At 34.9% G+C, this 23860-nt stretch overlaps 1 protein-coding gene across 1 annotated transcript in view; it reads left to right on the forward strand.

Annotated features, from left to right (window-relative positions):
- Positions 1-21202, forward strand: part of LOC145671377 (uncharacterized) — a 48327-nt gene extending 27125 nt beyond the window's left edge. The window contains exon 2 of the mRNA XM_081740455.1: positions 21084-21202. The gene's annotated coding sequence lies outside the window, so the exon portion shown is untranslated. The remainder of the gene's footprint in view (positions 1-21083) is intronic.
- Positions 21203-23860: the final 2658 nt, after the last annotated feature.

Here is a 23860-nt window from a genome sequence, read left to right on the forward strand (position 1 = left end):
GAGACGAAATGAGTCAAAAAGCTGAGCCGACTGAATACCCTTGATTTAAAAACCAGTAGTTTTTTATACACGCCTCATTTGTTATTTTCCTTTCTCTTGTCTTTAGAACCAGTGCATTCTAGACTATAAAATAATAATTTTAGCGACGTTTGCGGGAAAACACTTGCTTCCACATTTCTTCACAAAACAAAAATGTTTTTGTTATATATATATATATATTTTTTTTTTTTTTTTTTTTTAGTTCCTGGTGTCCTTCTCCAAGTGTGACACTAATCCAATAATAATTTATTTGTCTTAACTTGGTATTTCCAAAGTGACTGTATTTTCATGCACTAAAATAAGATTGAAGTTCATTATCAAAATTATAAAAAAATCAATCAAGTCCTTTATGTTTTCGTAATAACAGATACTATTTAACCTAACAAATGTTGAGTTTCTTTGGCAAATTAAGATCTGTTTTTACGATTAAAGTAATAGAATTTCCTACTTTCGGTTTCCAGTTGGCTTCTAAAGCAAGATGGGTGGCCGAGATTTATTGAACAAGGCTGTATATAACAAGGTTGTCAACAGTGGCGGATCTAGAAGGTAAAAACTGGGGGAAGACAGCCAGAACCCAGATTATAATAGGTGTATCATGGCTTTATTAATACCCTGGTATGGAGCGTGGCGCTTTATGGACCAGAAACGTGGACATTGAGAAAAGCTTAAATATTCAAGCTGGAAGCATTTGAAATGTGGTGTTGGCGCAGAATGATGCGCATATCATGGACCGAAAGGAAAAGGAACGAAGACATACTAAAAGAAGCTAATGAAGGACGACAGATCATGAAGATATTAGGAAAGAGACGAAACAGCATGCTTGGCCATGTTATTTGGTATTCTGATTGGATCACCGTGTCGATAGAGGGAAAGGCAGAAGGGAAACCAGAAAAAGGAAGACCAAGGATAGAATATCTAGATGTAGATACGAAGGAGAGACCTTATCAAAGTATAAGACAGCTCTCCGAATGCACAGTGGACAAAAATAGTAATCGGAAATAAGTCCAAAAACTCTTTTAATGATTCGAACGTCATACACCTTGTGAGGATGTCACATATAATGGTCTTTATGTTTTCAATGCCCTTAGTCACGAGAAATAAACAAAGGCACGATTAGGACCCTCCAATGTTGATCTTTCTGTTTGAATGCATTGTATACTTTTACCACCCTCGTGTCAATGTTTCTTTTCGACTGTATGTGGTGGACGAAACTATGTAAAAGAATACATTTTCTATCGTTATAATTTCTCATACATATATATACTTTGAATGTAGCTCATATATGGTCATCACACTTAACTTTGGTGTCTACAACACATATCAATTTTGTATCCCGTGAAATAAACCTATACAACCAAGCTTCTCTCTCTTCATGCAGAGTTATAATTCGAATGGCACGTAATGGCACTGTGAAAGTTACACAGTTGTTCTGCTGAAGTCTTTACTTTTAAGTTGTCGAAATAAATATTTGCTCCTAACTGTCCCTTTTCCGTATATTTCTTTGAATATACAGCAATCCTCACCTATGATAATGACTTCGGTGACACGACGCAAGCTGTTCAACTTGTTACGGAACAACATAGGGGCCAAGTGTATGCTTGCAACTTATGTCTGCAAGAAACTGGGAAAAGACGAGGCTGCAAAGGACATACTGAGCTGTGCACGTGTAGTTGTGTGGACATTCTTCAACAATTTTAGGAAGTGGTGGAAGAAATGTTCCAACACGAAAGCCTGATTTCTCAAGGTGTATAGTGACTCTCTTGATAAACCAATAACATTTACCCCAAAATTGAATGTTTTGTTCGAATGTTCAACTAGTACACCTGGTCTATTAACATGAAAGGTTGGAAGATAAAAAAAAAAGTATTTGGGCAATGTACAGAGAGAGGAAAGCAAACGAAAATGAAGCCGTTAGTAGAATCACATAACCAGGAAGAAATATTGTACACTGCAAAATATTCTCTCCAAACTTGGGGTCAACGGGAAGCAACCTCCATTGTAAAAGAGAGTACACAAACCAGCCCTTAGCGAGCCACGAATATTAAAGGAGCTTATATTTCTTCCAGTGCCATACGCAGAAGAGAAATTGCAAACTTTATCTGAAATGGGATTGTGATGGTAGTACTGGCCACAGTGGATACAGACATTTGTAGATAATATTGCTCAAAGTGATGCTGACATATTTCTAATTTCAATGATACCATTGCAGCTTTATGGTGACCAAGAATATAACAAAAGGCTGATATTGAGGCAAAACCCACGCCCTTCGGTAACAAGAACCTGTCGTCCAGTCAAACTAATATGCAAGATGGAGACAAAAGAATTAGCAAGGCAAGAAATACACATTATTGAACGACAGGTATCAGAACTTCACCCAACAACAGTAACCGTGAATGAAGTGGATGTATCTGTGGTGACGCACATGATGATGCCAATGATTGATGGAAAGATATGCAATACTTTGACACTCCTTCATAATAGTGCTATGTGTGCGGAACTAAGCCGTCTAAAATTAAGAATTTGGATTTGGCAAACAAGGAAAAGAAACATGGCCTGGAAAAATATCGTTTTGGCCTATCTATATTGCATGCCTGGATACGATTTTTCGAATGTATTATCCACATTTCACACAGGCTAGAGGTGAGAAAGGACCAAATGAGAAGTTTACCTGACAACATTACATGAAAACATGATGTTATCCAATGCTTACATCAAATGATGGGTTTGCTCGTCGATAATACGAAACCAAGAGGTAGCGAGTCCACGAATGATGGTAACACAATTCGGTGTTGTTGTTGTTGTTTTTCTTTTTCTAGAATGTTCAGTAGGCTATGTTCTTGTTGTTCTTTAGTTCCAGATGTGTATTCTTATTTAAATATATATTCAAATTCATTCTTGTTTGTTTGAATTACTGTGTCATCATTATATTTGTACCTACATTCATCTTTGTCAGACTGTGTTTCTAATTACATGCAGTACGATAATAAAAGAACTGTGCAATATTTTTTACTTTATTTACACAGAAAGTCTTCCCATATAGTTTTCAACACAATCCAAAATTCACCAGTAGTATAAGAAAGTATGGTATGGTCATACTATAGGATATTATAGACGCGTAGATAAGATAACATATTCAATTGTGTACCAATTACATAATGCGTTTAATGTTGTCCCATTTGTTATGCACATTAGAATTTTTTCCGGCTAGATCCTTATTTTTGTCCGCTGTGGAATGGAGAGAGAAGTTTTAAAATTTCCATGTTGCCCGATCAACCTATGGTTAAGGTGAGAAACAAGAAAATCACGAGTTCACTATAAACTTTCAAAAATATATAAATAATTGCTTAAATTATTTTTGTCACCCCTAGGCCTCGGTTAGATCCGCCACTGGTTGCCAAAGAAGTTCATTGAACCACTCTAGCATTCTGCTTATATCCATGGTCACTGATAAATCTCAAATATAAAAAGTTTTAGCAACCAATACTCATACCTACTGGTAAAAATATGACAAGTCACCTTGGGATCGTAGATAAAACGTGTAATATAATTTAACGCTGTATAATCCACTGATGACAGATTTACAGCAAAATAAATCATCCAGGTAGCTTATGCGACAAAAGATAAAACTTATTAAAAGTGATAACGCGGCATTTTGAGAACCCTTTTCACATACAGCTCGGAAAGGGTTAGAATACCATAGAATGGTTTCATTCGTTCCGAACGGAAATTAAGTTTCTGTTGTTCTCTGCTACTTAATGAGAAAATGACTAGAAATTCTATTCTAATTTCCACGGTTGGAAGGTTTTGTCCAAGCCTTCGTGAAAGTGTTTTAATCATCGCAGAAGAGTAATTAAGCGAGACAAGTGTTATGTATGCGAAAGGTGGTAGAGAAGAGCTTGTTCTCATCTAGAGTTGAAACTGGCCCGCCTTTTTTCTTTTTCTTTCTTACTTTCTTTCTTCTTCTTTTCTTTCTTTCTTTTCTTCTTTTTTAGAATAGTGACCTCTGGTCTCTTTGTTCAAACTTTTCACAAATAATATCTCTTACGAAATATTGATATGAAACTAGATTATAAAATTGGCTGAGTTAATTGAACAATGCCTCTATATCACTTGAGTTGAGTTAAAACTTCACGTATGCTTGGTATAGAGGTCTGCGCGGGCCGGAAGTTTTAGCCCGGACCCGGCCCAGCCCGTGAATTTATAATGTGAGGCCCGACTCAAGTCCGAAATGTTTTATTGTGTAGACCCGAGCGCGAGTTATGATAAAATGAGCCCGAAATAAGCTCAAATTATAGAAACTTAATATTTAACACAAAATTGTATTTTAATTTACAGCAATTAGAGGTGTAATTTAGCAGTTGTGCTTTAAAAGTTCTCCAGAAAAGACGGTGCAGTAAATTTCGTTGGACAGTATATTTAAATAGTTATCCCCAAAAAGGCTCGAGAAATATGGTTGTATATTTAAAAACTTACGACCCGAGCCCGTGCAGACCTCTAGTCTGGTACTACTACAACTTCACCACATTTTGGAATAAGTGCTAAAGAGGTAGTCGCCAAAATCAACTACCTAACGTCACGAAAATGTATTTAAGCAACACATCATTTCTGTTGTTTTGTATACACTTACTATACAACTACTTTTACAAGAACATTTTATTTCTTATTTGTTAAAAGTAGATATAGTTTTACTTGAAGGAACCCTTACAAACTTGTTTTGTATTTCCAAACTTGTATGGAATTGCTTATTTAAAGTTCTAGAAGCTTCCTCTTCCATCTTATTTTTTTTAATTATATTGTTTTAAGTTTTCATTATGAGATGAAAATAATGTTGCAATAAAAAATATGTAACTAAATGAAAAAACGATCAAACACACACACACACACACACACATATATATATATATATATATATATATATATATATATATATATATATATATATATATATATATATATATATATGAGATATAGATAGGGCCGGCACTTCATAACTTGCCTCCCTGTGCAATGTTTATTTTAAATAATGTACTTCACATATATTTTAATTTTTTATGGTTTATACCAACTTTTATTGCCCCGTGCAAATGCACGTGTTGCATTTACGGTAGAGCCACTCCTGATCACACACCAGAGTGACCATCCAGCAAAAACAAAATAGTACTAACCTATGCAGAAAAAAGTACTAGATCTGGGCAAAAAGTACTAAAATTTTATCTGCTCTCGTTTCACCCTATTTATGACATTTTACGATATTGATATCTTATTAGAAGGTTTCCGGCAGCTTCCCCTCCACTTTGGGTGAGGGAGTGACTCCCACATTTTTGAAAGAACTTTAGATTTTTTACAGTAGTCAAAATTCGATACAAACCGTGCAAACCACTTACACACTTCCAATTATGACTTTACACTCCCAAACTAAAAACCCTGACGGAATTCCTGCTTAATTGTCGTATTAGAACCCACTGTAAAAGTACTAAAGTAAAACAACTATAAGTATGACAAATATAGAGGATGTCGGGAAAAAACAAGAAATATCATAAAATGGGTTTATTGAGGAAATTGCGTTTTAACTCCTTAATAGCATACTATTTAAACGTATCACCGAATATGTAATATTGTTTACTGTGGTTATTTATTAGTCGGAGGGGGCGACTGGACACTACCTATGTCCCACTTCCGCTCTTGTAAATACCACTGTTGAAAAAGAAGAACAAGCAGAAAAAAGTTAGCAGAAACAGTGAAATTTTTTAACATAGACAAATTTTCATGATATTCCTTTTTCTCTACCAAATGTATTTATAAGAAAAGAGAGGGAAAAAGTACTCGATTTGTTGGTGAACGTACTAGAACACTAAAATATTATAAAAGGTACTAGATCTAGTACGAAAATGCTAGTGTTGATCACACTGTTACACACACTGCAACCTACTCAATCCGTTACGCCACCTTGCTTTCGCGCTCCTCTTCCAACCGACAAGAGATTTATATTCAACCAACTGAAGATCTACTGCGAAGTTCTAGACCGTTTTGGGAAAAACAACTGAGCATCGGGTTAAGTTTCCTTTTCCTCTCTCCCGTTCGGAACTGAACTAAATAAACAATTTATATAAGATAAAGGTGAAGTGCGTCGCAATTTACAACTAACAGAGTCTTAAAGTAAAATTCTCTAACGCAACAACAGTTCAAAGAAAACTACAAAAAGTGAAGAATTGAGCCCCACTAATCTTCTTTGTTACGTGTCTCAATAACATAACGGTTGGCGATTTTATTCATGTGTATGGAGGTTTACATGAATCTGTATATATATATATATAAAAGCACACATTTCGTTACACGATCACTAGTAGGCCTACAAAATTCTTATTTTCATTTCAATATGAAGTTTTGATATTTCTATTTTAGAGATTTAGAAAATTTGTCAAGATTTAGTAATTGAAGACCTCAGGGGAAAATAACGATAACCCTCAAAATCTTGAAAAATGATTGAAACAGTCTCTGCTGCTTGACACCGCGGGATCTGTTATCCCTCGAACAATTACCGAATTTGTTCAATTCCGTACAGGTTTCTCAATAGTGTTCAATACGTATCCAAATATTCAAAGCCGTGTATCTCAAAATCATGTCAGTGTGGGATATTATTATTTTTCCCCGAGGTCTTCAATTATAGAAAATGTTTCCTTTCAAAAACAATTCTTATGAAAGATAATAGAAAGGATAGAAAGTCCTGTAATCGTGCGTAATATAAATTTGTAGGGATTCAGTTTTCACGGCTAATAGAGGATTATATATATTTACAAATTCAGGATATAATCAAGGGGGCTACTATAGCCCCTATACCTCCTTTCGATCCGCGCCTATATATATATATATATATGGGGGTGCACAGACATGGTGATTAATGATCCACTCCCACAAGATTAAATTGAGGGTAGCTGTATTGAAGAATAAAAAACGAAAATATCAATTTCCTCGAAAACGGGAAACGGTTCCAACGATTTCATAATTCTAAATTTCATTAACTAGCGATAGGAAGACCAGGCGCATATGGGATAACATTATTAAGATGGGTCTCGCAGAAATAGGAATACAAAGTAGAAACTGGATCCAATTGACTAAGGACAGAAGTCAATGGAGAGCTTTTATGAAGATGGCATTAACCTCTGGATTCCATAGGCCATAGAGTTAGTTAGTTAGCTAGCTTAAATTTCATTAAGAACCCTGCAGAATGGTGTAGACCTTGAAGAAATCTACAAGGAGGGTTTATCAATGGGTTGAGATTATGGAATGATTTTTCTCAAAAACGGCACGAACAATTCTGTTCATATTTCATAACAAAATGAATGTTTTACTAAAACACTGCAATAAAATAAAGGTCATTTGAGTTATTCAGTGCACAAGGGAATCAAGTACACTTTTAGTAGTAATTTTTGACATATTTATTCGTTAAGATCCCTATATGAAGCTTCTTTCATAGCTAAAACATTCATAATGTAAATAACTCATAATATATATATATATATATATATATATATATATATATACATATATATTGTATCGTATATATAGTATCTTATATTTTGTAAAGTTTTCCCTTTCTAGGGGTAGGTAGAGCTTTGGTAGAGTAAATTATAGTTTGGAGTTAACTTGGTTTTATTGTAAAAGTCTTTTATAAACAGTATTTTACAAGAATAATAGATTAATGTAATTTTTTAAATACAAGGTAGAGAAAGGTGACCCAAAGCCCCAGCAGCCTAGGGCGGGATATCCACAGAACTTCGCAACAAGCTAGGTGCAGTGAATTAGGAATCCCCAATGCTCTGAAGCAAGCAGAGAGGAAGTTTAAAAGCCACAGAAGCAAGTTAAGTGACTGAGGTTGGGAATTCTGACAGAGCTCTAAAGCAAGTTAAGCGGAAGGAACGAAAGCGTAGAATTCCGAAACAATCTAAGAGACTTTAGATTGGGTATCTTTCAGAGTTCTGAGCAAGCTAAAGGAGGGATTAACTAGCGGAGATTGATAACTGTTTATGAATTTTTTTGGTTAAATAGGCGCTTCAGATGAGGCGGTCGGTGGCGCTGTCGTTTCTTCATTGTCATGTGGCTGGTGGTGTCACTATAGTTTCTACCGTCTGCTCTCGTAGTACTTCATAACAAAGTACCCGTGGTTGTTGTTTATAAACAGAAGCTCATGTTGAGTGTTTGTAAACACAAGCACGTGGTACATTACAATATATATAAAGTGTAATTTTTTTCATATATTTAAGCCTATCGCACAAAATTTGTATCTCTTTCTGATAACTTTAATGACTGAACTCGATCTCCTAGTTGTCTGAGCACCACATTTATCTTGGGAGAAGCCAGGATTAATTTACTGTGACATTGCAGCGAGGTGGGAGAGGAAGAGGTTATGTTTTTCTCGAAAAGCGGGAGATGTTTTTCTAAGTTTGCACAATAGTTTTTTGGGTTCATCATATATCGAATTGATCAGCAATAGAATAGGCTAAAATAGGCTGGTTATGTAGCCAGCAGAATGGGAGAAAGTAGGAACGCTTTCAAAGTTTTAACTGGAAATCCAATCGAAAAATGACCATTAGGTAGATCTAGGTGCATATGGGAGGACAATATTAAGATGGATCTCGCAGAGATTGGAATACAAAGTAGAAACTGGATCCAGTTGGCTAAAGACAGAAGAAATGAAATGAAATCTTTCAGTTTAACCTCCCACGTTTATACCTTTTAAGCTAAGAGAAAAGATGATTAAGACTATGAATGATAATGGAAGAATTGGTGGAATGAGAATGTAGATGGAAATAGTAGTACCCCAAAAAAAACTCATGGACACGATGTTGTCCATAAACTTACTTGGCCGGGGATCGAACGCAGGACTCAACACACCAGACATAAGCATTTTACTACTGAGCCACGGTGCTCTTCTAAGGACAGAAGTTAATGAAGAGGCATTGAACTTCCTGGTTCTATCGGCCATACAGTTAGTCAGTTCGTAATAAAATAAGAAGACCAGCCACATCAACTTCCGTGAACAAAAACTGAAGAGAAAGTAGCTAGAAAGTGGGAGCAGGTAATAAGTATTTTAATGGATAGCCTTTTAAGCAGATGAAAATGGAGAACATGGCTCTGTTGACAATAAACGAGGAAGACAGCTGATGGAAGTAAGCAAAACTAGACGAGAGTCTAAAATTATTAGTGAAGAGAGAAATGGAAGAATCTCGTATATAAAAATTTAAGGGAGAAAAAGTGCTGGAAGAAGCGAGAAAGAAGAATATCGCTGACCTTGACTTCTGATATAATCACATCTACAATATGGCGGACTTAAAAAGTGAAAACGGAAATCAATATTTTAAATTTCTCTATTTTTGTTTCACGCACGTGGGATACTTAGTTTTGTGTTTTGCTATCCGCTTGGTAAGGTGTTCAAACAAGACGGAAAAGAATATCGCTATGTCTACATATGTGAATTATTTTGTTTGTCTCCATTGTATAACTTCTGTGTCATGTAAAACTGTGTGTACAACAAATTGTAACAAACTATAAGAACTTCCTAGTTGCTGATAAACGTACGTCTCTAAAACTCTAGCAAGGAATGGGTCCTATGGGTTTCGGAACCCTAAATTTCTCGACTTTTCTATAAATTTAGTATAATTTTAGGAGCAATTTTACAAATTTATCCCCATATTGAGATTGAACTCCCCTCGAAATAAAGTCCTGCGCACGTGCCTACATTCTGCTATTTCTGGCAAAGTCACTTCCTGGAAGTTATGAAATGTTAATAAATGAAAGTAGTGTCAGCTTAATGTTTCATCTTGACTTAATAGTTATTTATAAAGGTAACCAGGAAAATTCTCTCGTTTTCTCACCCACCGCCTTCGAACATCGATATGTCACCTAAGACGTATCTGGTAGATCAAACATAGTCCCCATCAACATGGACGACCTTCTGCCAAGGTTCTGGAAGCCTATGGATTCTATCGCGGTAGAACTTGGTGGACCACTTCGAAAATTTTAAAAGTACTTACAGTTGTTTGTAATGAATTGAAATTTCATATCTTATCGATAGTATGAAACGTTGTAAATAGTTGTAAATTTCCATAACTGTTTCCCAAGTAGATTTGTTTACAACCAAAGGTGTTTTTTGTTTTTCAAGTTTTACAAAAAGTCCAATATAAGCCTGTTGGAAATAGCTCTTACACATAATCATGTCTTGTGGCTGTTGCGATGGTCTGTCCAAGCAGCTTGATAATAATTCGTCGTAGCAAAGCAACAAAAGCTGCTTCTCATAATTGTAAAGGAAAGGAAGGAAAAACTTGTTAAGGTCAGTGTAGAGTGGCGCTTAATTCTACTTCGCCCCGGGCGCCGAAATCTCTAGCTACGACTCTGCAAATATTAATAGTGCAATATCTCTAACTAGTGTTCGAAGTGGAAAAAAAAACATTACTATTTTGACTCGTCATACCATCTACCTAAATGTTGAAAGACAATGAGGGTATGTTGCCCAAAGATTGCATTTCTATTTACACAATGACAAAAAACCATGAAAGAGTTTCCCCGTAGTTAAGGGAGGGGAGCATGGATAGGCTTTGCCTCCCGCCACCAGCTTTCTGAGAAAAATAAAAAATATCTCCTTATGTTGTATTATAGAGAATTACACATGAAAATGATCAAAAACCGAGTTTTTATATTAACAATTATTAAACATTTTCAGCGGAAGAACTCTCGGACCTCCTACTCGACTGAAGGGTATTCCAGACCCCGGAAGGTCCATCCCGCAGCAGACAACCATAAATCCACCTATGCTCAAGATGCACACACAGATAAGAAAGAAACAATTGAATGTGACACCATAAAATACAAAACGCTTAATATGAAATAATAAGCAACACAACAGATTTAACATAAAACACTTAAGGAAAACAAAAGATTTTTTATTCCATAAACTATATTCTTTCTCGTGAATACCGGACTCAGTTACGTATTTCTTCATCATTGCGGACACAAAAGGAATTCCGGTGAACTCATAACAATACTTTTCGATTTCAGTTTAAACTAGGGATGGGCAATACCGGTTTTCATAAAAACCGAAAATCGGTTTCTAAAAACAGAAACCGGAAAACTGACATTTCCGTTTCCCCCAAAAACCGGTTCGGTTTTTCACCGAAACCAGTTTCGGTTTTCTTCAAAAACAGTTCGGTTTTCACCGAAATTGGTTTCGGTGAAAAGTTTTGGAAATCACATAAAACTATTTCTGTGGAAACGGATTCGGTTTCCGGACAACAACGAAACACTATTCTAGTCAGAAATAGAACAAATTTTGGAAAAAACCGGAACCGTTTTGAAGAAAACCCAAACCGAACCCGGTAAAAAATCAAACCGGTTTTGCAGAAAACCGATAACCGGTTTCGGTGAAAACCGAACCGGTTTTCAAAAATCAGAAACCGGTTTCGGTTAAAACCGAACCTGGCTTTTGGAGAAATCCGAAACTGATTTTTCGATTTTTTCAAAAACCGGTTTTGTTTTTTCTAAAAACCGCTTTTTGTGCCCACCACTAGATTAAACGAGTCTCAGCTTCAATATGATGCCTTTTGTTTCGATTGGGCCCATAACTTTTTCATTTCTGTTATGTAGTTCTTATCTGCAACCAACACGAGTTCTTGCATAGAAGCAAGAAGTGAACTTTTTTTTTGTAGACAGCTCATTTTTAAAACAAGAGATAGGAAAAAACAACAAAAATTCCGGTGTTGCTAACTTAAAATCTTTGACGTGCAAAGCTATTTCAACTACTTTGTATAAAAATGGATTTATTAAAAATATATTAGCATCCACTTTCCAGTGGCTTGATCACCGAAAAGCAGAGGCGATATGTCTTCATCTTGAAAAACTAAAGACGGTATGGCATACCACCGCATACCGTCTCACTTCGACCACTTTAACAATTTAAATGCAACCATGTCAATCTTTGGTTTTTATAAGAAATTCAAAATTTACTTTTACAGGTTTACAATAATAGGTAAATGTTATGTCAAAAATACCATATATATATATATATACTGGCGCAAATCCCGGGAGATGAGGGGGAAATGTCCACTCCAATCTTTGAACTGTGTGGACTGTGTTCCCAATAATCCGGTTTGAAATGTGTTTTGGGAGAGAAATATGATGTTTTTTGTCCGGTTCCCACAAAGGAAAGTGAGATGAAATTGATGTCTCTCCAAAATAAGCTTCAAATCTGCCCGCGCCCCAATGTTGAAGACAATTCCGCTCCCCTGATCTTCCACAGCATTGTTTTTCAACTTCATAAATATTTTGAACATCGCTTTATAAAAATATAGGAACGATCTTACCCGTCACCCCAATGTTGAAGACAGATTTGCGCCGCTGTATATATATATATATATATATATATATATATATTGCAATCTTTTAGACTATGAAATTTGTTAGGTAAGAAAATTTCAAATAGTTTAATAACAATATAAATTTAACAACACTTCATATATATATAGGACTCCAAACTTCAAACGATCTCTTCCAATCGATCATAGCATTTACAAATACGCTAAAATGATTTTTTTTTTAATTTATATATATATATATATATATATATATATATATATATATATATATATATATATATATATATATATATATATATATATATATGTATATATATATATAAAACTTTAAATCACCTTAATAACATAGGACAACTAATCAATTTCACTCACAGACACTATTTCATAACAACAGCGGAACGATTTGAAGCCTCCCGTCAAATAACGCTATATGTTAATTTTAGTGTTTTCGAGATTTCAGGGATACAATAGGAGAAAATAAAACCAGCATCTAGCAACACGTTCATCGGAGTAATAGAAGCGAAAAACGTAATATAAACGTGCCTGCGTGAAAGAACGGGAAGTTTTTCTCGAAAGCACTTAAATGTAACATATATCATTATTCGGCGGGATGCTGCAATTAATTTTATCATACATTCCCAATTTTTTTTTTTTTAAATTTAAAGAACTTTTCTCAATTATGTAAGTATTCATGAACTCGAATAATAATAATAATAATAATAATAATAATAATAATAATAATAATAATAATAATAATAATAATAATAATAATAATAATAATAATAATAATAATAATGTACTCTTTTGGAATTAGTGCTGCCATCTGTGGACCATTTCGAGGACATATTAAAGCACAGTCGTCGTGCGTTGGTCGAATAGTAACAGCTTCACTTGGAACTTTATGCAACCAGCAGTTCACTTTTGTACTGTTGGTTGCGTGCTTGTCGGTTATTAAACATTTTTAAATAGGAATGCTAGTCATTTTCAACCAGATGCTCTGCGACGTCACCGTAGTTTTAGCAGAAGCATTTCTCGTGGACTCGACTGGCCGTACGCTGTGCCTATACTTCTTTAATTCCATTTCCCTACTTCATCCTCTAACTTCCCGTATTTCATCTGTTATGTCAGATTTTTCGCCGACAATAAAACGCCTGTTCTTACGTCATGTAATGACTAATTGAAAATGTATGTTGTGAGGTATCGAAAGAGCAGAAACATTTTAATAAATCTTGAGACACACTGTATCTTACCATTTTTGCTCTGATGTTTATCGATAGCCAAACACAATAAGATCCATAAAAATTTCTCATAGTTAGCCAATTCATAAGAAACAAGAATGGGGAATGGCACTAACTTAATAACGAGGAACTGCATAGTTTATACCGTTTACCAAACATTGTTAAGGTTATCAAGTTTAGAAGGCTGAGGTGGGCAGGACATGTAGCCAGAATGGATGAAAGTAAGAATGCTTTTGAAGCTTTAACTAGACATCCAATCTGAAAAGGACCATTAAGAATAGCTAGGAATAGATGAAAGGACAATATTAAGATGGATCTCGCAGAAATAGGAACCCAAAATAGAAACTGGGTCCAGTTGGCTAAGAATAGAAGTCAATGGAGAGCTTTTGTAGAACGTGGCATTGAATGTCTTGGTTCCGTAGACCATAGAACTAAGTAGTTAGTTTCATAGCATAGTTGGTAGCCTGATAGAGTATGTTATTATTATTATTACGTTACGAAACAGTCAACATTTTAATAAAAGTAATAAAGTTTGAAGTGTTTAATTTCCTCCAAAATCCGATAATTGAAAAACAAATATGTATTGATTTTAGCTTGTTCTATTTTTTTTTTTTTTTTTTTTTTTTTTATTCTAATAGAAGTTTAGAAGTTTTAGCTGGCGTTCATTGTAGCTGTTTAACTGCAATGCCTTCATAAAAGTAAACTCTAATATCAATAAATCACTTTTATTAAATGATAGTGTTACGATTTCTGTGCTTACATATATATATATATATCAAGAAATGGGAGAATGAGATTTCTAAGAACCAATGAGATTTTTTTTCTAATTTTTAACAACTTTCAATTGCATACAGATCTCAACTTTTAATGATTCAAATGTTCACCTTTCTTTAAAAAAAATAGTTTCAAACTTTTAATTGACACATCTGTTGTTCTCTATAGATATGCTAACCTTTAATAAAGATTTCTATACTTTCAGTAAACTTCAAATTAGGAACATACTTGCATTATTTCATTTTCTATTCTAGCCAAAGATTACTTTTTTTAAGGAGAAGATACGTGATAATTTAAATCACAAACATTTTTAACTGGGAAAATACAGAATTTAATTTGGTAACATTTGAAATGCTAATAAAAAGAAATGTTTTAGTCCAAATTCTTTTAATAAATTGATCAAGATGAAACGTTTTTACTTAGTTTTCTATGATTTGTTCAAGAGGAAAGAAAAACACCATACTATGGAATTGTTAATCAAATATTTATTTATAAACTACAGAAAAATATTAGAATACAGGTACTTTTGGAAGAAAATCTTAACTTTCGAATTCACCTTCTCCTAAATTACTGTTACTTTTAGGTATAAATTAAAGTTGGAAATCCCAAGCCTAGAAACTTTGTTATTTGAATTTAAAATGATAAACGTCGTATGAAATAAAATTAAATTATATCCTTGAGTTTTACGTTCCACGCTTATGCTGGCTAGACTAAAGGAGACTGTGGTGATGAGAAATGACTGAAATAGTGAAATGAACAAAGTAGGTGGAAAATAGAACCCCGAGAAAACCCACGTACATGCTGTTTTTCCACCACAAAGCTAAATTGGCGCAAGCTGGGGTCTAACCCATGAACCAGACATGAATGCTCTACCACTGAACCACCGTGGTCTCGTTAAACGTAGTAGTATTTAGGCTCTGCATATAATACGACCAAATAAACAGGCAGACTGATACGTTGAAATCACTTTTTCAGTATGTTGGGATCATGAAACATGGAAATCCGTTGATATATGCAAAGCCATTTTTTCCGTATTCGCACAAAAGTGCGTAATATTTTTCTGATGATGTGTTAATGAAATTTAACACAGTTAGAAAGTATATATTATTAGGTAGGATAGATTTTGTAAGACTGATAAGAGAGGGAAAAGTGTAGCTATTCAAGGAGACAGTTCTAAAATTATAATAAAAAGACATTGAAAACGAATGTGATGTAAAGATTTAAGTTATTATTCACACCAATGTAATATGTAATTCTGTAAAAGTTGTAAAATTGATTGGTATTTTGTAAAAGTTTGGAATATTGTGCAAAAGATAAGGTAATATAAAGTGTTAGACTGTACTTTGAATGGTGCCAATTCTGTTTCAGTGTTTTTTCATTGAACAAATATTTTTGGGTATTATGTCACATTAAAACCTTGTATGTAGACTGATATTTCTCGAATTCTTGGAAATTTTATAAGATTTCGAAGTAGCCCTCCATAAGTAAGGCATACTTCACAGACCTCTGGACATATTCTTCATTGTTATGCTGAGCCTTCTCGTTATTTCAATAAAGTTTAATATAATTAAATCCTTCCTCAAGATTTTTGTAAAAGAAAGTAGCTGGAAGGTTCAGAATAGTGAAAATGAGGCAGTAGCTACAATTTATTTTAGTAAAAAACTCATTCAAGTATATTGCGACCAACTGTCATCCCCGCAAGTCGCGAAAAAGCGTTGAGATGCAACAAGTTCCAAATTGAAGCCAAGTTTACCCCACGGATAAGAGGTGAAAGCTCTACCACTGAGCCACCGCGGCCCCAGAACTAAAACGACTTTGTCCGTTTGTCGACAAGTATCAGAGCAATAACGAGAAAAGATACCGATATGTGGTTTTTGCAATCGATTCATCGTTCCAAAAATAGGTTCATTCACCTTCGTTAACTTTTTATTCAAGCCGGAAGTTGTTGTTTTTAGTCATTTCCGTTTTCAACGTTTATCGCCATAGAATAAAAATGGAATAGGTATTGAGGAGCCGTTTTCTGCGAGATCACCAGCCAATCAGCGTCTCGTATCCGATATGACCCAACTTTACCACTCTATTAGCCTTGGCGTCATTTGAGAGCTGATACTTGATTTTGAAACTAGTAGATGTGCTAAAATTGTTACAATTTTTAGAATGAGACGTAAGGGGATTGCGAATGAAGAAGAATAAACTGCCCGCAAAAGTACCCTACATGTTACAATTTTACATCGATAAAGGTGGATATCCAGAAAGGTGCAAATTGTCTAAAGCAATCTTCGTCAATTCATAGGTGTTGTGGCGTAATATACTTCATCCACTCAGAGAGAAATTCACCTGGATTCATTTACATACAAACTACTGAAGGAAATGAGTGCTCCTCAATGACTAATTCCTTTTCTTTCTCAATAACGAACTACATGCAAATGTTCTTATAGTTCTGTGATTTGATTTCATTTTCAGTATAGCGTTCCTTTCAGCAGCGGGGCTATATGAGACGTGGGCCTACAGCTTAACGTGGGATACGTACCACTTAAGTTCCTGCCAGCAATCGAACCTGGGTCTCCCACGACAAAGGAGCAAACGCTAACCGATTACCCACGAGGGAGCTCACATAACGTTCTTGAGTATTTTTGATGTTTGTTGTGTCTATTTTGGCTGTTTTATATGCCTAGTTTTTTTGTTTCTGCTTTACTGATTTTTAAGTCTATGTTTCCTGTTTGATGTGCTTAAATATCGACATGGTTCGTCAAGCAGTGTTCTCCGTGGGTCAGTGATTAACGTCATAGGTTCGTAACAGAGAAAATCCTGTGATTTTCTTTTAATTCTTCATTCTTCAATGTTTAGATCTTTCTTTCCCAGCCCAATCACTTATTGCTTCAAAATAAGGTTCTCTACCTTAATTCGACAATTACGGATGTAATACTCGCACGCTCGATTGAGAAATTTTGATTCGTATGCTTCACAAAATAACAATTTTCCTCAGAATATGGATTCTGTCCGATCCTTTTGCATCTCGCATATGTGAATGTTCCTTTTCTATGCCCATATTAGAATCTATCTCGCTCTTCTCTCTCTCTTTCTCCTTCAATGTCTTCCGCCACGTACTCACATGTCCTGGGATCAAATCTCCGACTCTTGGAGCCAGATGAAAGCGCTCTACCAACGGGGCATTGTGACTCGTTATACATTTCTTGTTAGTACGCTGCAGATACAGAACTATATTTAGGCATTTCAAACAGGAAACATAAGCACAATCAACACAATAATCGTTTTCGTTCTGGAAATTTCGATGTTTAACATGTTCCTCGTAGTGGTTGAGCAATCACGGAAGACCACAGTGATGTTCTGGCAATAGTAGAAGTGGACTGTCTTGCAAACAGTCATGACATCTCCAATGAGACTTGAAAATCCATCACCAGTGTTAAATCATTTCAAGAAAGCTAGTTAAAAGTGGTTATTACTTCCCTCGGTTGTATGCAACCCAGATTGCTTTGTTGAATTTCTGGTTGCAGCATACTTTAGGATACGTTTGTCAGGCGTTACAGAAATTATTCATTTTTTTAAAAAAAGAGAGGATTGATTTATTATTTCTTAAAAATATCTTTTACGTATAAACCTTCCTTGGAAATAGTAAAAACCGCATCAAGATATGGCCAACGATTCCCGATATAATCCCTACAAACACACTTACATACATACAAACAGGTAAAACTGAGAATCTTTTTTATTTTTTGAAGTCGGTTAAAAACGAATGTTTGTTTGAGGGTTTGGGTTTTGTTTGTTGGGTATACAAATCCACATCGTTGAATTTGTATACTTCAAAATAATTTTGTGGAAAATTATACTTTGGGAAAGACTAAATATAACTTTTTTTGGTTTATACCCTAGGAGGGAAGGGGCGGACTTCAAAGGGGTAGAGGTGGAATTTTTCGTGTTAGGAAGATGAAATTTGGTAACTCATTTCGAAAAACAAGTTCACATTCCCATATGGCTTATAATGAATACTGTAGGGGTAAGACATTCCTACGGGTGTGAAAAGAGGTAGTATGTTAAAAATAATTGAAAATGACCAATATTAATGTCGAATCCATAGTTTTCGGGGTCGCTGAGATGAATAGTAACACCCCTGATGCCCTCTAAGTACAAGTTGAGCCTCAATGGCATGGAGTGAGGTTGAGAAGTGTTGCTTATACTAATTCAGTGGTTATTTCGCATTATCTACAATTATATGAACACTAACTGGAATCGTATTCAAATTCAAATCATTTCCACATATTGTCTTAATCTTCTATTTTCACCAATGGCTTCTTACAACTCTTAATATCTTGGTCATGAAAGAAAATTTTAGTTATTCTTTTACTCTTTTAACCATAATTTTATAACTTATTACTTCTTGCCTAATTATTCTAATTAATTTGCCTTAGATCTTGAAATCTATCTTATTTACTTTTCTGTTGTATGCATATCTTTTTTCACGCGGTACTCTAGTCATCTGTTTTAAGTTGGTCACAAGGAAGCGGGTGAGGTTAGATTTACATCAAAGTTGCACCACGCGAGTGTGACGTAATGTCACGTGGTATTATCACGGGGTCAAGGTGGAACAAAACGAGCAGTGCGGGGCTTCTAACCCCCTTCGCTTGCTGACGCTCGCTCAGCTATGTTTCGTAACGTAAGTAAATCACTTTTATGCATTATATATTACGTACAAGGGTAAATGAGTCTTTGTATCTTATTTTAATGATAAAGGTCTTATGAAAATTTAAAAAAAAACTTTCCTTGGACCGGGTTTGAACCCATGCCAAAAGAGATTTTCGTTACTAGCCGTGCGCTAGCATGCTCGGTCATTAGCACCAACAGCAGCAGGCGTTTGATTTGTGCTATATGTATGCTGCTTGGCGAGAAATGGATAACCACAACCAATCAGAATCGTGTATTTAGCTCCTATGGCTAGGGTCGAGCATGATTAAAATGTATGTTGTATATACACAGACTAAAAAGCGGCATGTGCTCAAATCTCATGGCGACTTCCACCAAGCGTGTTAATGTAATATCCCAACAAAAAGGGGAAAATAAAATGTCCAAAATGACCAAGATCAGTGTCGAATCCATACTTTTCGGGGTCGCTAAGTTGATTAGTGACAGTCCTAGTAATATTTAACCACAAATTTAGTAAACAATGTGCATGTCAACTGGCCCAAGAATTGACAGGGGCCACGCCGAAGGTGTTGTGGTTATTTATTTTACTCAATTATTTAGTTTCGAGACATTATTCCCCGTTATTATTCTACTCAGTTCTTTATTATAAAATATTGTGAATAAATATTGTAAAGATCCCCATGTCGCCGTGCCATGCAATAGCCATGCGTACTACACGTATTGATAATAAACACAAACAAGCAGAGGACGATCCCCAAGAGGAGTCGCTCACCATCGCCAACAGTCGGAAGGACGAGAATCAACGAAGGAAGCCGACAATACAGGATAAAAGGAAACTGCACGCCTCGACCAACATCAATCTTCCCGGATTGATCGAAACACTTAAAACCCCTCTCACGACGCTCGGTCACCGAGAGGTGCCCATCCTTATACCCACGACACTTGGTCACCGGGTTCCTTTCCTCTTTCTCACGACGCTCGGTTACCGAGAGAGAGATACCTAATCTACACCCCTCTCACGACGCACGGTCACCTCAAAGCCCACGAAGCTTGGTCACCGGGCTCCTATCTTAATCTTATCTAAATATTAGAGAAATTACTTATTATAATTTGTGTACATAAGAAGACTTTTTATAATAAAACGGTGAAGGGAAAGTCCAAATCCCGACTACATTTTATTGCTCTACCCAAGAAATTTTACAATATTATTGTTCCCCCGCAACGCCGAGTTTTCAGCTAATTATTTCAAGTAAATGAAAGGATTTCTGATAAGAACTAGTTACCTAAGAATTACAAGTTTTATTTTAAATAATAGATTGTGCAATGATGCATTAAGTATGCATCACGGCGAAATTAAAATACCGCTAATTTTATAGTAATTATATGATATCGTCAAATAGATAAAAGATAATCGAAAAGTGGAACAAGAGCTCGCTAGACAATATTATTTTACATGAGATACCGTTATAACGACACACTTATCTGCTTTCGATTTCCTGCCATTTAGAAAATCGCCATTTATTTTCGCGTTTATAAGTTGCTGCAAACCGATAGCTACTAGTTGACTGGTGATAACGGTATCTCATGTAAAATAATATTGCCTAGTGCGCTCTTGTTCCATATTTTGATTACCTTTAATCTATTTGAAGATATCACATAATTACTGTAAAATTAGCGGTATTTTAATTTCGCATTGATTAGGCCTCTTAAGTTTGACTACTCGCTGAGCAAAACATTATGTTTATTGTAAAAATAATTAATGTGAACAATTTCGCCAATCATCCACTTTGGCTTCTCGAATATTTGGCGAAACTGTTACATGTTAATAATTTTTACCATATTGCTTTCCTCAGCGAGTAGTTTAAATCAAATCTGTAAAAGTAAATTTGTACAATGGTAAAATAATCTTAATTCTTTTACTCTTTTAGTTGAAATTTAAAAATACGAATAAGATGTGCTACATTGCTATTTTACATCAATAATTGTTTGTTTATTTTTTTCTTTCCAGAATGGTGATATTCTTTCGTATCTTTAAAAAAAATCTTCCGACTGAAGACTTAACTGGTTCTTTGAGAGTATTGAAGACGCATCAACAGAAGACTGCAAAACTGTTCACAAGCAACAACTTCTGTTTGATCTTCAAGGAAATTCTATTAAAGCTTTACACTACGTAAACTTTTGTGCTGACCACAAATTTATGTCAAAGTCACAGTTTCTTGCATAGTAAATAACTACACGTTATGTGTACTCTGAGCCTGAAAGTTTTAAAGCACAGACACTGGAAAAAGAGTATATCGCTTCTGTACGTGTTAACTGGCCAATACCTTTTGTACTGATGGAAGAACTCGAGGACATTTTCTTTTGGTTTAGAGATATCCTAAGTCACCTTTTTTCATAGCAAAATAAAGTTGTAAGTAAGTTATCTACTTCGAGAGATATTTAAAAGAAAGTATATTGGAGAAGATACGTAATTTTGCCATTGATTGTACGATTCTTGCTATTTTCTTATGTATGTAAAAGGGAGAAACTTTCGCGCTTTTTTTTTTTTTACTTACTACAAAATAACTGTAAACAAAATTAAAATAGCTTAATTGAGCGAATTAAGCGTTCTAGAACTTCTAAAGTACTTTAAAATACAACTGTAACATGTTTTTCTGTCTAAATTTTGTTGTGATCATATTTTAATATGCTTTTATCGGAGATATTCAATGCCAATTGAACCCTAAAGCTGAAGATTGTGTCATCTTTAAAACGTAATCATTTATGCATTTACTACTTTTAGGTCTTTTTTTCTCAAGCTTCAGTGTTTCTGAACTACGCTTCAGTGTTTCTAAATTACGTTCTTCTGCAACGCCAAGTGATGAAGGACAGGATGTACTATCAACGTGGCCTCCGCGCCACGACTGCGGCTTGAACCCGGTGAAATTAGGGCTTGAATACTGTGAAGTTTTGGATTGATCACGGTGAAGTTGGGAGCTTGAATTCGGTAAAGTTGTAGGGTAAATCCAGTGAATTTGGGGCCTTGAATCCAGTGAAGTTAGGGGCTTGAATTCGGTGAAGTTGGGACTTTACTATGATTAAGTAAGACCCTTGAATCCGTGAAGTCGGGAGCTTGAATCTTGTGAAGTTAGGGACTTAAATCCGGTGAAGTTTGGGGCTTGAATCCGGTGAAGTTGGCGAGTGCAGAGAGTATCATGCAAAATAAAATTGCTTACGCTGCTCACTTTAAAATCTATGTACTCATCTTTATAAAAGTATTTATTTCAAACGAAGCCATTATTTTCTTTACTATAGTTCGTATATCTCTCTTGCAAAACCCAGGGCAAAGGTGTTCTTTAATTTTTTTTGCTTTCCAAACAGTAAAATACAAACTAATCAAATCGGCTAAAAGTTTAGATTCTGTCAAAATCGATGAAAGCTCGAAAGACTGACTATCTGTACTCCACTCTTTGTCTTCTTGTCTAGGAAGAAGTTATGACCAACTACCTACTCTGGGACCACCAGTTTAACACTCTCACGCTAGTAAAAGTTCTAAGAGAATTTCTAGGACTTTTTTCGATTGTGTAGGAGCCAGTTATTTTTTTAACATTTATTTCACCATTAAAACACAAACATTGAAACAATATTCTAATTGTTCAACAATTTTAGTTTAACTGATAATGTAACAAAAGTTATAAAACAGAACGTATTTTATATTCATTGAGCAATCACAATTTAAATCACTCTATTTGATACTGATAATAGTACTTCGTAAGCTCAAGGACGCTATGATACCTCATTTTTGATTTTGCTTCTTATTTCAGTTATTTTAATGAGACAAAAATATTGATTCGCTTTTGTTAGCAATGGCTCTTCTTAATTGTAGACCATGGGGGAAAAAGTTCAAATGTATTTTGCAGATTGAGTTACAATAAACGTTTATTATAGTATCGTTGTATATTATGTTCAACGTGATATGTAAGAACGTGTGTATATAATGCACATTATGAAATCGAGCTAAGATAACTCTTTACCAAACCTTCAAATTATCGAACACATTTAAAAGTTGTGTTGGTTCAAATAGATGTTATTTTTTTAATGTTTTAATTTGAATTATAACGTCATACAAAAATAAGTAATAATTTATAAATTAATAAATTATTATGTTTCACTAAAACGGATAAAAATTATATTTAAATATTAGTGGATCATATAAAAGTTTGAGAGAGAAAGAGAGTGGTCCATCTCAATTTGGATGTGAATAGAAAAAATTTTAGAATTTAATAATGGCTTTTGAGAGGTTATATATATACAGTTCCTTACAGCCTATATTTAGTCCTCTCTTGCATATGGAAAGTACGTATGATTGGAGTGCTTATACAGAATGTATAATTAAACATACGTTTTCAGTTACACTTTTGTTGCACGGTGTTACATATAATCGTACGTTAAGTTCCAAAAACTACAGAATTTACGCATGTAACCTACGTTTTTACGTACGCTACATATGTTTTTTTAAAAAAAAACACAACAACACACCTAGCAAGGCTATGTGATAATATGTAACAAAACACACAGCCACGTAACAGTGTCGACACAATAACTGTCTCTTCGTCAGACTTCCACTCCTTCTGGCTGTTTGGGAGTTGGTCACCTCTTATATATTCTCGGGAGATCAACTTTTAATTAGGCTCCGCCCCTTCATTAAAAAGTAACACTTGTGTGGTTTTCACTTGCACTTTTTAGCTGCACACGTGTCCAATTAAAAGTTTACTTTTTTTCGCTGGATACATTCTGCCTTTAATT

This window comes from Thermobia domestica, chromosome 15 (genome assembly GCF_964235325.1).
Source record: "Thermobia domestica chromosome 15, izTheDome1.hap1.1, whole genome shotgun sequence".
Classification (NCBI taxonomy): domain Eukaryota; kingdom Metazoa; phylum Arthropoda; class Insecta; order Zygentoma; family Lepismatidae; genus Thermobia; species Thermobia domestica.